The sequence below is a fragment of the Bos indicus x Bos taurus genome, chromosome 4 (assembly GCF_003369695.1).
Source record: "Bos indicus x Bos taurus breed Angus x Brahman F1 hybrid chromosome 4, Bos_hybrid_MaternalHap_v2.0, whole genome shotgun sequence".
In the NCBI taxonomy this organism is placed as follows: domain Eukaryota; kingdom Metazoa; phylum Chordata; class Mammalia; order Artiodactyla; family Bovidae; genus Bos; species Bos indicus x Bos taurus.
In genome coordinates, this window is record NC_040079.1 from 26,515,727 (window position 1) to 26,534,036 (window position 18,310).

The 18,310-nt window shown below is 37.9% G+C and overlaps 1 protein-coding gene across 2 annotated transcripts in view; it reads right to left on the reverse strand.

Moving 5' to 3' along the window:
• Positions 1-18,310, reverse strand: part of AHCYL2 (adenosylhomocysteinase like 2) — a 191,399-nt gene that overhangs the window by 107,262 nt on the left and 65,827 nt on the right. The window lies entirely within an intron of this gene.

Here is an 18,310-nt window from a genome sequence, read left to right on the forward strand (position 1 = left end):
GAAAATCAATTGATGTAATTTATCATATTAATAAACTAAAAAAACCTTCATAAATCAATAGGTACAGGAAAGCATTACATACAAGTCTTTGTATGTACATATGCTTCCATTTTTCTTGGGTGAATTTCTCAAAGTAGAATAATCTGGAGTATAATTCCTCCTCATATAGAATTGCCCTAATAGGCAACTTTTTCTGGGGGATTCCACATCTGCCTGACTGAGATTTTTCTCAATTGTGCTGTGGTCTGAAGTTCTTCCCACCCAATCCTTCCTTCCCTGTCTTCCTTCACAAGCTGTTAGACTTGGATCACATTCTGAAAGCTCTCCCGGACTCTCCTGGCTCCCTTCCCTCTCTAGTTCACAGGTATTTCCTCCAAGAAATCCTGTACCTCTAAACTATCCTGACATCTGCTTCGTGGAAGAGCCAGACTGATGATATAGGCAATATAAGATAATTTAATGGGTCCTAACTCCACATTCTTCATACCCAATGTTATGTTTAAAATTGCAACATGGATGGCTTCTCTAGATAAGCAGTTAAAAGCCACGGAGCCCAAATATGAGGAAAGAGAAACAAGTTCTTTTGAATCTCAGTATACTGTGGGTTCTTTTAACTATTTCAACTGGACACTCAAATATATCTGCCTCTGGAAACAAGGTATCTCTAAGTGAATCACCAAATTTTTCCTTGTCCTGTCTTGAACTTAGAAATAACTCAGAGATCTGGCCAGCACAAAACGGAACTACACCACTCTCTGGCATTTAAGAAGTTATGAACAACAAATATGTTATCATCCCCATCCCTAAGGAAACTCTAAAATCTCACCCCAAGGACACATATTGTGCCATATTATGACAGAGCACTCATTCAAATAAGATTTCATGTTTCTTTTTCTTTTTTTTTGACATTTACATTTGGCTTACTTCTACCATCATTCAGTTCTATTTAACGAAATCTGCCAAAGTTTCTAAATTATCGAAACAAATTGAGAATGCATAAAGGCTATAATGACCAGTGGTTTTACTTTAGAACTTCAAGAATCGTGTTGCCTTATTGTGTATAGTGCTTGATATACGAGGCATGACTAATAAATGCTAAACCAGTCCTCTGTAATCTGCCTCATAGGACAAAATTCTCTTTAACCATAAGATCAAAATATAGCAATTTCTCAAGGGAAAAAGCTTCTTAAATCTTACATTTTGGCCTTATAGCTTCATACTATAAAAAGTTCTGAGGGATGAAGGTGACACCATTACCCCAAAACTATACCAGGACATTACTTTTAGAAACATATAAATTCTCCTGCCCTTAGTATCACCTTCTTACAAAGTTTCCTAGTCCAGGCTAAATAATTCCTCTCTTGCTCTAATGTTAATAACCTTCAGATATTTGGGAGTGTATCTCTCCTGGATCTCACAGTTGCCAGATTTTAGTCAACTCTGCATGCTTAAATTTTTAAATGATCTTTGTAAATTCATCTATGCACTACAGTTGCTCTCAGAATTCACCACTTTCTGCTTCTATCATGCTGACATTGTGCTAAATGTAATACTCCCAGTGGGCTCTTGCCAACTCCCTGTGCTGTGGCACAATTCTTCTTTGTCCACTGCCTAGAATAGCATGAGTTTTCCTTTGACTGCCAGATCACATTTCAAGCAGAAACCAAGTTTGTTATCTGCCATTACTGTCAAGACTCTCTTGCTCTCTGGGGTTTCTTTCTCTCTTTTTTTCCCCCTGTCAGATTACTTGTATCTCCTCTTCAGCCACTGTAACAAGAGTAGAATTGTGCCCTAATGCTAATTTCCCAAATGACTATTATCCATATTTTGGCCTACTGGTACTAGAAACTGCTTACTGATAATGTTCATAACTTAGTTTTCCTCCCTATTGGATTCCCACTAAAGATCTTCCTTTGTTAAATCTTCACTTAAATCTACACCCTCCTTCTAGTAACTATTTTAGGTAAAACAAAACAGACTGTATATTCTCCACAGTTCATTTAATTCAATACACTTTAAGTAAGCATCTAGTAGATGCAGGAGTTGTGAATAAGGATGAATATATCACTTTTGCCCTCAAACAGTTCACAGTCTTATTTGAAAGACACATGTATCTATATTTATAAAACAGCATAACACAATAATGGAAGATTATACAAACTAAAGAGCCTCTTGAAAGTGAAAGAAGAGAGTGAAAAAGTTGGCTTAAAGCTCAACACTCAGAAAACTAAGATCATGGCATCCGGTCCCATCACTTCATGGCAAACAGACGGGGAAACAGTGGCAGACTTTATTTTTGGGGGCTCCAAAATCACTGCAGATGGTGACTGCAGCCACTTGCTCCTTGGAAGAAAAGTTATGATCAACCTAGACAGCACATTAAAAAGCAGATAATTACTTTGCCAACAAAGGACCGTCTAGTCAAAGCTGTGGTTTTTCCAGTAGTCATGTATGGATGTGAGAGCTGGACTATAAAGAAAGCTGAGTGCCAATGAATTGATGCTTTTGAACTGTGGTGTTGGAGAAGACTCTTGAGAGTCCCTTGGACTGCAAGGAGATCTAACCAGTCCATCCTAAAGGAGATCAGTCCTGAATATTCATTGGAAGGACTGATGCTGAAGCTGAAACTCCAATCCTTTGGCCACCTGATGCAAAGAACTGACTCATTGGAAAAGACCTTGATGCTGGGAAAGACTGAAAGCAGGAGGAGAAGGGGGGTGACAGAGGATGGGATGGTTGGATGGCATCATCGACTCAATGGACTTGAGTTTGAATAAACTCCGGGAGTTGGCGATGGCCTTCTGGACAGGAAGGCCTGGTGCGCTGCAGTCCATGGGGTCACAAAGAATCAGACATGACTGAGTGACTGAATTGAACTGACTGATACAAAGTACAAAGGTCAGGAAAAGTGCTAACTTTAAAACGAACAGGAATCCATCAGACCCGAAAGGAGAGGACACTCCAGTTAGAAATTCCAAAGCAAAGGCAAAGAATGTTGAATAGTGTGGAATGCTTGGGAAACAAGTAATAATGGTGTTACACTGGAGCATGAAGGGTGGGCAAGGGGAAAATGACAGGAGACATAAGAGGGGAATTAGAAGAGGTGCCCTGAAGCACCTTGAAGCTCAAGCTAAGGAGTTTGGACTTAACAATGCAAGCAATGAGCAGAGGTTAAAGAAATATTAAAAAAAGGAGGATACATGACCAATATTTTAGAAGAATCTCAAGTGCAGAGAAGAGAATGGAAGGAGTGGGTACAGAGGCAAGAAAATCTGTCAACTGTTAACTGCAATAGTCCAGGTGAGATGAAAGGGCTTTAAATCTGAAAATTTTCAGAAAGAAAAAAATCAAGATGCTTATTATCAGCTTAACACTTCAGTTCAGTTTAGTTGCTCAGTTGTGTCTGACTCTTTGCAACCCCATGAAACGCAGCATGCCAGACCTCCCTGTCCATCACCAACTCCCGGAGTTTACCCAAACCCATGTCCATTGAGTCGGTGATGCCATCCAACCATCTCATCCTCTGTCGTCCCCTTCTCCTCCTGCCTTCAATCTTTCCCAGCATCAGGGTCTTTTCAAATGAGTCAGCTCTTCGCATCAGGTGGCCAAAGGATTGGAGTTTCAGCTTCAACACCAGTCCTTCCAGTGAATATTCAGGACTGATCTCCTTTAGGATGGACTGGTTGGATCTTCTTGTCACTTACTGAGCATCAATTATGTGGAAAGTGCTGTATTATAAGATTCCGGTATTTTATCCCATTTAATGGTTACCATAACTCTGTCAGGTAGATACTAGCATCTTTATCCAACATATAAGGGACCTGACTCAGAGAAAACAAAGTTCAAAAATGCAACAAATAAACCAACCATCAAAGAGAGTCAAATTTAATAAAATGTCCTCTGTATGATCAACATGGCTTCTAGAACACTATTTCAGAGCATAACTTTAATCTAGTCACAGACAGCCTTATTTTCTCAATTTTAATTCATTTACTAAGCAGATAAAAACTAGTACTTAGAATGTGTTAGCACAACATCATACTACATGAGTTTACAACCAGATAGGAGAGAAACATATAATCACATAATAACATCGAGAAACTACTAAAGAATCATAAAAAGGTATAGGATATTTTGAGACAGTGTAAGTTGCTGTTGTTTAGACACTAAGTCATGTCTGACTCTTTTTTGACCCCATGGACTGTAGCCCACCAGGCTCCTCTGTCCATGGGATTTCCCAGGCAAGACTACTGCAGTAGGTTGCCATTTTCCTTCTCCAGGGCATCTTCTCCACTGAGGGATCAAATCTGCGCCTCCTGCACTGGCAGGCAGATTCTTTACTGCTGAGTAAGCATGGAAGCCCATGAGACAGTCTAAGATGGGAACTTAATTTAGACTTGAGAGAAGGAGATATAAAGGAAGGTCGACAACAACTCCTGAGCAAGTGACATTTAAGACCTAAAGGAAGACTGACTAAAAAAGATGACCTGAAGGTGAAGTTGTTATCATCTACCTCTCTGTGCTATTACTTCTAGTCACTGCATCTCAATGCTGGAAATTCTTACAACTAACTCATGACTCTAGGTCTTCAAAATTCATGGCACAATGTATCTTATCAGAGGCTTGACCTCTGATTCCTTTTTATCTTCTCCAACAGCCAGACTCTGATAAACCTGTCAGTACCTGTAACTTCTACATGTTTGGAATCTAAAATTTAAATACCACATTTTATCATATCTGCTGCTGCTGCTGCTAAGTTGCTTCAGTCGTGTCCGACTCTGTGTGACCCCATGGACTGCAGCCCACCAGGCTTCTCCGTCCATGGGATTCTCCAGGCAAGAACACTGGAGTGGGTTGCCTTTTCCTTCTCCAATGCATGAAAGTGGAAAGTAAAGTCACTCAGTCGTGTCTGACTCTTAGCGACCCCATGGACTGCAGCCTACCAGGCTCCTCCATCCATGGGATTTTCCGGGCAACAGTACTGGAGTGGGGTGCCATTTCCTTCTCATCATATCTAAGATGCTATAAATTGGAAGACTCATTATTTTACATACCAGTAAGAAAAAGCACTGCCAATTAAACTAACATCTCAACTTCAGAGATAATAAGATGAAAAAAAAAATCCTAAAATCAATTAATTATGGTATCTTAACTCTGATGGCACCTGCTAATCTTTCATCAGTCTCTCACTCTTATGTTTTCCATTATATCTCTTTGACCTCAACTACACTTCTGGAAACTTGACCTTTTCTTACTGTCACAATCTGTTAGCTTTTGCCTGTTAGCAAAGACTGAGACTGGAATTTAGAGACATGAATTTAGAGAGGCAACAATTCCATCTATAACTTCATAGCACCAGTTGCATAAGCACAGAAAGGAACAGAGAAAGCAAACTACATATAGGAATTTGTGGACTAGTAGAGGATAAAAGTCAAGCGAGTTGAAGGTATTTACAGGTGACTAATTGAAATGTATAATTCAATGCTCTAAAATACTTATGTCCCAAAACGTAATGTCAGTGGTGTTCCACACTATTAGCCTGCCCACATTATGTGGTCCACGTGCTCTGGCACCAATACCACATGCCCCTTACCACAGCAAATTATTCCTCATTATAATAATGATTTTTTTTAAATCACTTTAGAATAATTTCATTATGTGAATGTTTCCAACTTTTAAACTCACATAAAGAATGTTCTGTATATACAATTACATGCTAAAACATCCTTCAGGAAAACCTTTCTGGTGTTTTGGATTTAAATTATCTTAACTGTAGAAATACAATAAAACCAGAACAGATCAGATCCCATTCTTGTGGATAAACAATCATCTTCTATGTATACAAAATTGTGAACCTCTATGCTGTATGGTGAATAGGTAAAACATTCACCTGGTGAGAGCATGAAAATACTCCTAAAAGTTGGGAAATTCTCATCTAGACGATAACCTCCATAGGATATGAGAACTTACTAGTGGATTTTTTAAAAATGCGTTTGAATATAAAGCAGGGGTCAGCAAACTATGGCCCACAGAACAGATTTCGCACACTGCCTATATAGCTCACTAAGAATGGTTTCTACATTCTGAAATAATCTTTTAAAACCTTAAGACAAATCATATACCATGGCACATGGAAATTACATGAAATTCAAACTTCAGTTTTCAGAAAGACAGTTTTATTGGAACATAGTCACGCTCATGTGTTTACATGTTGTCCACGGCTGCTTTTGTGCTACAACAGAAGAGCTAAGTAGTTGCAGCAACAATGTGTGGCCTGAGAAGCCTAAAATCCCTACTATCTGACACCTTACAAGAAAAGTTTGCTGACATATAACCTGCCTCCCCCCAAAAAAGTCTTATTTTATTATATAATTTGGTGGTGACAATGACAATTATTTCCAGACGAGCACAAGAGCTTAAACCAACAGCAATCTGGAAAATGATAATCTTAGTCAATTAGAATTAACAAAAATTAAATAGTTGAATAAGTTAATTAGTCCTAATTAAGTTGGTAGAATGACAGGTACCTAACATACTATTGCAAATGTGCCACTTACAAGAATTAATCTCTTCAGTTTAGTTCTCATAAGCTGTTATCCTGTTTCTCTTCAATTATTGCCCTTTTATAGGAACTCTCCAAATCTCCTCTAGGAGTCTGAGGGAAAGCCACATATAGTATTTTGTCACTGCAACCCTACCTAGGTAACTTGTGTAGCTGTCGTACTTCCATGCGTTTCAGGAAAACAAGACAAAACTGTGTCATCATTAAATGTCAAGTGAATTATGGCCAGTAGATGGAGACAGTTTTTAACCAAACTAGAGTAGCAAAATTTGATATCAAGTTGCAGTGGAAATTTAAAATACTATCTGTAGATTGTTACCTTGAAATATTTAGTTAATTAGATAGGACAAAGTGATTTTTTTTCCTAGTTCAGCAGGAAAATCAAGCGACTTTCTATTTCTTAAGTCAGATTTCACTAAGGGATCAGAAGTAGAAAGACTGGATGTTGAACACTCTGATCCCTGTAGAATATGAATCTACTCTAATCGGCTAGAATCCAATTTTTTTTCTCTCGCCAATAAAAAAGGAACATTTTCCAATCATTACTCTCAATCAGATTAGCATCTTTCCTCTCAAATCAAACTTCAGGCCTCCTTTTGTACTACTCTCAAGCTACTTGTTTACATAAACTGAGAATAATTGGCTATGCAACAGATAACAATTTTGATAAGCACTCCAAATCACCTTATCAAGTACTATTCACCTTCACTAACTAAAAAAAAAGTCTTCTCAAAGATTTCTCTCAATTTATAAGCAAAAAAAAGTTTCACCTGTATACTAAAAGGAAAGGAACAGAATTGTGATCCTAATTATTGGGCCACTAGTCCAGAGCCATGTGGCTTCCCTGGTAGCTCAGCTGGTAAAGGTATGCCTGCAATGCAGTAGACTTGGGTTTGATCCTTGGGTTGGGAACATCCCCTGGAGGAGGGCATGGCAACCCACATTATTATTCTTGCCTGGAGAATCCCCAAGGACAGAGGAGCCTGGCGGACTGCAGTCCATGGGGTTGCAAAGAGTCAGACATGACTGAGCGACTAATACCACAGCACAGTCCAGAGCCATAAGGCAATATTTCTAGCAGCAGGCAGGAGAAGGAAGCTGTTTCTATCAGGCCCCAGGCAAAAGCATTCTAACCCCAGGCACTCAGTACCTAGTATCAGCTCTAAACCACCTAGTACCAGCAGGTTCTGACATTTTTATTTTACCTTTCAGGTTATGTGAAATATAGGTTGCTGTTGTTGTTCAGTTGCTAAGAAGTGTCCGACTCTTTGTGCCCCATGGACTGCAGCATGCCAGGCTTCCCTGTCCTTCACTGTCTCCCAGAATTTGCTCAAATTCATGTCTAATGAGTTGGTGATGCTATCTAATCATCTCCTCCTCTGCCACCCTCTTCTCCTTTTACCTTTAATCTTTCCCAGCTATAGAGAAGGCAATGGCACCCCACTCCAGTACTCTTGCCTGGAAAATCCCATGGATGGAGGAGCCTGGTGGGCTGCAGTCCATGGGGTCATTACGAGTTGGACACGACTGAGCGACTTCACTTTCACGCATTGGAGAAGGAAATGGCAACCCACTCCAGTGTTCTTGCCTGGAGAATCCCAGGGACGGCGGAGCCTGGTGGGGTCACACAGAGTCAGACACGACTGACGCGACTTAGCAGCAGCAGCAGCAGCAGTTTCCCAGCTACAGGGTCTTTTCCAGTGGCTCATCCCACCAGGTGGCCAAAGTATTGGAGCTTCTGTTTCAGCATCAGTCCTTCCAGTGAATATTCAGGGTTGATTTCCTTTAGGAATGACTAGACTGATCTCCCTGTAGTCCACTACTAAGCTGCTAAGTCGCTTCAGTCGTGTCTGACCCTGTGCGACCCCAGAGACGGCAGCCCACCAGGCTCCCCTGTCCCTGGGATTCTCCAGGCAAGAACACTGGAGTGGGTTGCCATTTCCTTCTCCAATGCATGAAAGTGAAAAGTGAAAGTGAAGTCGCTCAGTCGTGTCTGACTCTTAGCGACCCCATGGACTGCAGCCTCCCAGGCTCCTCCATCCGTGGGATTTTCCAGGCAAGTGACTCTTAAATAAGCACCTTAACCTTTCCATTTTAACAAACTCCAGGCATTTGCTCTCCATCAGTTTCATGTATCACCCTAGGAACCCAAAATGTTTAAGTCCAATATGTAAAAGACAACATGGCACCTGAAAATAATTTTGTCTTTCTTCCATAGATGTTTCTGATCTTTTGATCAAGTATCTAATTGGAAGGAAAACTGTGGTTGATGGTATATTAAGGGGTTCAATTGTGTCCTTTATATAGACTCTCCTCTGCTCCTCCTATTAGTTCCTTGTTTAAAGCAGATGTCTATTTTGAGTATCTTACATGATTCCCCCAAAATGAGAATCTTGTAACCACATTTCCAAGTCTCCAATCAGTTCCTTGATGTGTCTGGAAGTAAAGATGGGAGAAACAGAGCCAAGCAGCTGTCATAAGTTACTAAGAACCCTGGGTCTAAAATTAGTTATATTTATCCAAAATGTGTTTAGTAAATAAAAGCAACAGTGTGAGTGTAGAGAACCTTTAGAAAAACTGACTAATCTACTTCTATCCTGTCTTTATGCAGAGTTCCAAAGAATATCAAGGAGGGATAAGAAAGCCTTCCTCAGTGATCAGTGCAAACAAATAAAGGAAAGCAATAGAATGGGAAAGACTAGAGATCTCTTCAAGAAAATTAGAGATACCAAGGGAACATTTCATGCAAAGATGGGCTCAATAAAGGACAGAAATGGTATGGACCTAACAGAAGCAGAAGATATTAAGAAGAGGTGGCAAGAATACACAGAAGAACTGTACAAAAAAGATCTTCACGACCCAGATAATCACGATGGTGTGATCACTCACGTAGAGCCAGACATCCTGGAATGTGAAATTAAGTGGGCCTTAGGAAGCGTCACTAAGAACAAAGCTAGTGGAGGTGATGGAATTCCAGTTGAGCTATTTCAAATCCTAAAAGATGATGCTGTGAAAGTGCTGCACTCAATATGCCAGTAAATTTGGAAAACTCAGCAGTGGGCACAGGACTGGAAAAGATCAGTTTTCACTCCAATCCCAAAGAAAGGCAATGCCAAAGAATGTTCAAACTACCGCACAATTGCACTCATCTCACACGCTAGTAAAGTAATGCTCAAAATTCTGCAAGCCAGGCTTTAGCAATAGGTGAACTGTGAACTTCCAGATGTTCAGGCTGGTTTTAGAAAAGGCAGAGGAACCAGAGATCAAATTGCCAACATCCGCTGGATCATGGAAAAAGCAAGAGAGTTCCAGAAAAACATGTATTTCTGCTTTATTGACTGTGCCAAAGCCTTTGACTGTGTGGATCACAATAAACTGTGGAAAATTCTGAAAGAGATGAAATACCAGACCACTGACCTGCCTCTTGAAAAATCTGTATGCAGGTCAAGAAGCAGCAGTTAGAACTGGACATGGAACAGCAAACTGGTTCCAAATAGGGAGAAGAGTACATCAAGGTTGCATACTGTCACCGTGCTTATTTAACTTATATGCAGAGTACATCATGAGAAATGCTGGGCTGGATGAAGCACAAGCTGGAATCAAGATTGCCAGGAGACATATCAATAACCTCAGATATGCAGATGACACCACGCTTATGGCAGAAAGTGAAGAAGAACTAAAGAGCCTCAAAGAAAAAAAGAACTAAAGAGCCTCTTGATGAAGGTGAAAGAGGAGACTGAAAAAGTTGGCTTAAAACTCAACATTCAGAAAACGAAGATCATGGCATTGGGTCCCATCACTTCATGGGAAATACATGGGGAAACAGTGGCTGACTTTATTTTGGGGGGCTCCAAAATCACTGCAGATGGTGACTGGAGCCATGAAATTAAAAGATGCTTACTCCTTGGAAGGAAAGTTATGACCAACCTAGACAGCATATTAAAAAGCAGAGACATTACTTTGTCTACAAAGGTTCGTCTAGTCAAAGCTATGGTTTTTCCAGTAGTCATGTATGGATGTGAGAGTTGGACTATAAAGAAAGCTGAATGCCGAAGAATTGATGCTTTTGAACTGTGGTGTTGGAGAAGACTCTTGAAAGTCCCTTGGACTGCAAGGAGATCCAACCAGTCCTTACTAAAGGAGATCAGTCCTGAGTGTTCACTGGAAGGACTGATACTGAAGCTGAAACTCCAATCCTTTGGCCACCTGATGTGAAGAGCTGACTCATTTGAAAAGACCCTGATGCTGGGAGGGATTGGGGGCAGGAGGAGAAGGGGACGGCAGAGGATGAGATGGTTGGATAGTATCACTGACTCAATGGATTTGAGTTTGAGTAAACTCCAGGAGTTGGTGATAGACAGGGAGGCCTGGCGTGCCGTGGTCCATGGGGTCGCAAAAGGTTGAGCCCGACTGAGTGACTGAACTGAACTGATCCTGACTTTGACCAAATTACCCAAACCAATGTTCATATATACCCCCAGCAATGCCAGCAACTGCTGAGAGAATAAAAGATTGAGCAACCTTCCAGGGATGCCTGTTGTTTCTGGAATGCACGGCCATTCACTGACCTCATCTTAGGATAATAATTAAGCATAATTCTATAATTGTTTTTATGAAAACATTCAAGCATTTACTTATTATGTGCCTACTGTGTGTTGAATGTTGTGTCTTTATTTTCTTATTTATATAACGGAAAAGTCCATGAATCAGCTCACTAACAAAGGTCTGGAGAAATACCAAATAACACTTAGATGGGTACTCAATTCTACAGTCCCTACAATTGGGCCCCCTACTGTCTATTCTTCTGCTTTCAAAATCTAGGCTTATTTTCAGTATGCTATTGAGGACCGTTCCCTAAGCCTAAACTAGCTTCAGTTTACTGTTCTCAACCTAGGGACACAGACTAATTCATATGTAACATTTTTAAAGCTGCTGCTCTATGGTGGACATCCCTCATAAAACCTTAATCACAATAAATTTGGTTAAATCCTTTAAAACCAGATTGCTCTAGCTTCACAGAAAGTCTGGCTGCCAGATTCAATTCCCTAGAGAGAAGGGACAGGCTCTACTCTATTATGAAACCAGCTTGCCTAATCAAATTACCTTTCAGAGAAAGAGGTCAAGGAGAATAACTGCTGTGCTATTTTCAATTCTTCCTTCCAAGAAATGACTGTGATTGACAGATGCTATTTCTTTGAGTTCCAATGGCCTACTGCCAAGATCAACTAATTGTTCCTTAGTTAAAAGAATGATACCAATCCGCCAAGCTACACAATTCCCCATTATCATAATACGTAATACTTTACATTTGTAAAAGTTTTACAATTTTCAAGCTTATACACACCCACACACACAAACACACACTTTCTCTTTCTCCACACCCTCCTGGAAATGTAGAACAGATATTATCCTCATTTTAAACACTGGGAAAATGCAACAAAGACAATATATCACTTGTCCAGTGTTAGGTGTTGGATCAAGTATGTCATTCTCCTAGAGTCCTACGATTTCATACACATTATGTATCTTTGCAATCTCTTTAGTATGTCTTATTAATTTTATTATCTGCTCCAACTTATTGAAACATTTACCAACAGAAGATAGCATGTTCAGTCGTGTTAGTACATACAGATGCGTGTCATGCAGTAGAAAAAGTGGTTTTTGGAAACTAAGATAGGTTCAAAGTCTTAGCACTTAAGGTGTAAGATTCAGGGTAAATTGATAGCTAGCCTTAATTTCTTTACCTGTAAAATCAGCATACTATCTACTTCACAAAACTCTAAGAATTAAATGAGTTAACACATGTTAAGTGCCTGATACATAAAAAGCACTTAAATGTTAATTCCTTTCCTTGTAACAGTTCTAAACAGATCACCGGCCCTTGAGAGAGTCTAACTCATCGGATTTCAGCAACCTCTAAAAATTAAGGGATGGGGATTAGGGAAACTGGAATGTTAACACTTTCCTGGCACTTCCCTCAGACATGTGGGGTTTTTTGGCTGTCAATCTAATGAACAGCTTTTAGAGATGTAGTCAAACCAATTAAGAAAATAATAGGAAAAGGCAAATGTGTCAAATAAATAACATTTATCATGGGTACACAAAGTAATTGTTCTACCAACTAAAAATATACTTGAATGGCAGCTAGAATACATCATTCAGCCATCCAATACAGAAGAGCTAAATTAATGTTACTTCAACTACAACTAACTGGTTAGATCCATACAAAAAGATATAATATGAACATTAATCTAAATACTCCTTCTCCGCTATGACCAAATAAGCCAAAGAGGATGAAGCACTTTTCACAACCAATAATTGAATTGACTATGTAATAAGTTCCTAAAAGTGAATTAACAGTCTCTCAAATGAATTTCTTAGTTTAGGATAAATCACATCTGAGTCTTATTCTCAATAACATATATAACTTCATAGTAAGCCATTTCTCTCCCTGGATTACTATATTTGGAAAAACAGTTAAACTATCACAACATTGTTAATCAGCTATATTCTAATAATAAAATAAAAAGTTAAAAACAATAAAAATAAGAAAAATAAAAATAAAGGTTAAAAAAAAAACTCCAGTAAATATTTCAGTGACTTCAACATGTTAAGTCCCTCACACATAAAAGCTAATATTTGTTGTTACTATCTTCATTATTTTTGTTTGAAGAAAGTTGGATATGTGTTGGGTTCCCTCAGATGAATTTTATTCTGTGGTCATAATCAATTCATGATTTCAACTAGAACATTTTCAAGGCTATTTTCAGACACTGATATTAGTTGAAGGGCATACATATATTTGTAAATAACTTTTATATGCTGCAGAATATTTTTCATCTCTCAGACATTGGAAATAAGTAACATATTACTTATTAAAATAAATTTAGCATTTTACTTCTTGGTTTCCTTTTCTAAAACTTCCTTTTCTTCAACCATTAAAACTGAGCTTCCCCAAAACAAAAGTTTCAAAAACAGAAAGAAAAGAATGCTACTAGAGGTCTCTGCTATATCAGTTTGAAGAAAAGTGGTTAAGCAATATGCTTCATGGGTAATGTTTCTCCAACACATTAGATCAGATGGACTTAACAGATATACATAGAACATTCCATCCAAAAACAGCAGAATACACAATCTTTTCAAGTACACATGGAACACTCACCAGGACAGATCACATGCTAAGCCCCAAAGCAAGTCTCAGAAAATCTAAAAGGACTGAAATGTCAAGCATCCTTCTGATGCTCTGAGACTACAAATCAAATACAAAAAAAAAAAAAAAAGCTTCAGAAAACACAGATAATGTGGAGACTAAACAATATGCTTCTAAACAAACCAGTTGGTCATTGGAGAAATCAAAGGAAAAATTAAAAAACAAACACAAATGAGGCAAATGAAAAAAATTCAAAATCTATAAGTCTCAGAAAAATAAGTTCTAAGAGGGAAGTTTATAGCAATAAAAACCTAACTCAGGAAATAAGAAAAATCTCAAATAAACAACCTTAACTTTCCACCTAAAAGAACTAGAGAAAGAAAAACAGTGGTGGTCTAGCGGTTAGGATTCCAGACTTTCGGTGATATGGCGCTAGGTTCAATCCCTAATTGGGGAAACAGATCCTATAAGCCATATAGAAAAAGAGAAAAAGAAACAAAACCCAAAGTTAGTAGAAGGAAAGAAGTACAAAAGTCAGAGCTGAAATAAATGAAATGAGACTAAGAAAACCAATAGAAAAGATCAGTGAAACTAAGAGTTGGTTCTTGAAAAGATAAACAAACTGATAAACCTTTAGTGAGACTGATCAAGAAAAATAGAAAGTCCAAATAAAGCCTGAAGTGAAAAAGAAGTTACAACCAACACACAGAAATACAAAAGACCATGAGGGATTACTATGAATAATTATACACCAACAAAATGGACAACCTAGAAGAAATAGACAAATTTCTAGAAATATACAATCTCTCAAAACTGAATCAAGGAAGAAACAGAAAATATGAACAAACTAATTACCAGTAATGATACTAAATTGGTAATTAAAAAGAAAACAAATTCACAACTAACAAAAATCCAGGACCAAACAACTTCATAGGTAAATTCTACTAAACATTTAGAAATAGTTAACACTGTCCTTCTCAAACTATTCCCAATAATTGTAGAGCAAAGAATGCTTCTGAACTCTTTCTACAAGATCAGCATACCTTGATACCAAAACCAAAGATACCACACACAAAAAATAAAATCTCAGGCCAATATCATTGATGAGCATAGATATAAAAATCCTCAACAAAATATTAGCAAACCAAATTCAACAACACATTAAAAAGGTCATACACAATGAAAAAACAAGGTAATGTTTCTCAAACTAGAAGTCAAGTTGTAAAGCTGTGTCCCAGACAACCTATTCTTAATAATACTTAACATCTTTTTATAAATAAATTATATTCAAAGTTTTCTCTATTAATGGCACTTTCATTCTCATACCACATTCAATTTTACTGAGAGGGAGAGAAAGGAGTAACATATCACCAGTCAGTAAGGAATTTTGCACAACCAACAGACTCTATTATATATATTATAGCCTTAGCTATAAAACTGCTGATTATTACAGTCCCTTTGAGTTATCTTCTTTTTCTCATGTATAAATTCATATTAATAGTATGATAGAAGCAAAGAGAGATGAAGGAACTAAGACAACTGCCTCTTCAGGGCTCAGGTAGAATGCTGCTGCTGCTGCTAAGTCACTTCATTGTGTCCGACTCTGTGCGACCCCATAGACAGCAGCCCACCAGGCTCCCCTGTCCCTGGGATTCTCCAGGCAAGAACACTGGAGTGGGTTGCCATTTCCTTCTCCAATGCAAGAACGTGAAAAGTGAAAGGGAAGTCGCTCAGTCGTGTCCAACTCTTAGCAACCCCATGGACTACAGCCTACCAGGCTCCTCTATCCATGGGATTTTCCAGACAAGAGTACTGGAGTGGGGTGCCATAGGTTGAATGCTATGAACTTGTAAGTAATAAAACAAGTTATAATTATCTGAGCAAATGGAAAGTGAGGGCAAACAAATGTTATAAGTACTGTTATCCCTAAAAATGTTTGAGATTTCCAAATTCCATAAATCTAACTTCTTATAAATAGAGAATAATAAGAACTTGTTCATGCTTATTTGCTTTAATATAAAGTAAATGAAACGACGACTTGCGGAAAAAATTAAGACTGACTTTGCTCAGTTGGTAAAGAATCTGCCTGCAATGCACAAGACTCCGGTTTGATTCCTAGATCAGGAACATCTGTTGGAGAAGGGATAGGCTACCCACTTCAGTATTCCTGGGCTTCCCTTGTGGCTCAGCTGGTAAAGAATCCACCTGCAATGCAGGAGACATGGGTTCGATCCCTGGGTTGGGAAGGTCCTCTGGAGAAGGGAAAGACTACCCATTCCACAATTCTGGCCTGAAGAATTCCATGGAATATAAAGTCCATGGGGTCACAAAGAGTAGGCCACGACTGAATGACTTTCACTTTCACTTTCTAAGAATAAAGTTATGTTTAAAAAAAAAAAAAAACTGGTTTAGCCATAATTACTTATCATTATAAAATGAGAGATTTGTTACACTAAATAATTTTACCTTATGACCATAAAATTCTTTTATGAACATCCTCCCATTCTGCAATAGTCTGCAGTTAAGTCACTAAAGGGAATTGAACAGCCCAAGCTCTGGAGAAAGAATACACAATTTGAATCCTGGCTCTAATATTCACTAGTTGTATAACCCTGGGCAAGTTACTTAATTTCTATTCTTCTATTACTTCATCTAAAAATGGAGAGGATGATAATAATCCTATCTACTTAATATGGTTTTGGTAAGAACAGTAAAGGCCAGAGAAGCCTGGTGTGCTGCAGTCCTTGGAGTCGCAGAGTTGGACACAACTTAGCGACTGTACAACAACAAGAATAAATTATACATATTCTACGCAAAAACGCTCAAACAAGTGCCTAGCAAATGGTCGGTACTTAGTTTTGCATTACTGTCCAGAAATATTTTTTTATAGATTTTGTAAAATAAAAGGATAAACCCATGGGGAACGTGTGCTTGATGAGGATGTATATCTTTGCCATTTATATTAAGGGAAGAAAGAATGGATGGGGCAGGGGTGGGGAGGGTGCTTTTTAAATGTTATTTATCTTATAGCAAGAGCAGTGAAAAATTATGATTTATTCCTTTGGACAAAAACTCAATGAAAAGACTCAATGGAAATAATGGAGTAAACAATTCAATGTCTTCTAACAATCAGCAATTAAATAGCATTTACTTTTTAAAAAATGCCTTTTTCTTTTACATTCACCCAGAATATTTTTCACTGTTATATTAGCTTTTCTCAGATCAAGCAGAGAAACCATATTTGACACTGTCCTCAGTCATGTCTCTAAAATGAACTCCTATTTTAAAATGCTGCTCAGAACATTCATTCATTCATTTAAACATTTATTGAAAGCCATGTGCTAGGTACCAGGGTCACAAGGATAACTAAGAAATGTCCTCATCTTCAAGTTTAGTCTATTAGAGCAAATATGTAAAATTACTAGAAAAGGAATAATGTGTAATTATGACAGCAATGGATTGAAATATATTTTTAAAAACTTTAAATCCAGGCATTCATAATGATACCAAAACCAAACCAAACCAAACCAAAACTAACTGGTCACATCTGGCATATGCTAGTGAACCAATTTCTTATTCTGAAAATAGATGAATAAAAGAAAGAATCAAGCATTCATCCTGACTTTCTTACATGAACTATATAGACCCCTGGGTAATCAAATAGTAGATAAGGGAAAGTTTCTTGTTCTAGAAGTATTCCATCCAATAAATACAGAATAACAGATTAGAATATCACCATTTTGAAGCTATTAACGATTTAATGGATCTAAGCAAAGATCATTAATAGCTACTGACATCACAAAAAGAGAGATAGTACCTCCGATGGAAGTTCTTAACCACTCATGAACAAGTCTGAGCAAAGTTCTAAATTTAAGTACCAATTTACAGGAAATGCAGAGGGGAAAGGAACATGCTAAAAGTACCACAGAGATACAATCAGCAAAATTCAGACTCAAGGAAACTCTACAAGACATATGACTCAGAAAACTCTTGTTTTTCAACAAGTAAAAATTATGAAAGAAAAGAGTAAAAATTATGAAAGAAAAGAGAAAGAAACAGACAGTCTTAAAAAGATGAATCAACTACTGTACTGTACAAATTTATTTGCATCTCAATTCAAACACACCAGGGAAAGAGTATGTATATATGATACAATCATGGAAATGCAAAACACTCACTGGGTTCTGATGCTATTAAAGAAATATTGTTAAATGTTTAAGTGTGATAATGGAATTATGGTTATTTATTCAAAGCCTTTATCTTTTAGAAGTATATGTATGTGGAAATGTTTAGAGATGATATTATAAAATGTCTAGAATTGCGTCCAATAACCTAGGTAGGAGAGTAGAGTGGATAGAGATAGTACTAAGTGAGTGATACGGTACATAGTTGACATTGTCCACTATAAAAAATTTTTTAAAGAAACAGTAAAGATCAAAATAACGAGAGAGAGAAACTGTATGTAAAGCACTTGGTCTGTACATCACAAGTACTACTTGTAATTATTACAATGCTCAAGGATTGGATAAGATGACCTCTTGGGTACTTTTCAATTCTGAAAGTTTAAAACTCTATGACTAGATTATTTTCAAAGCTCA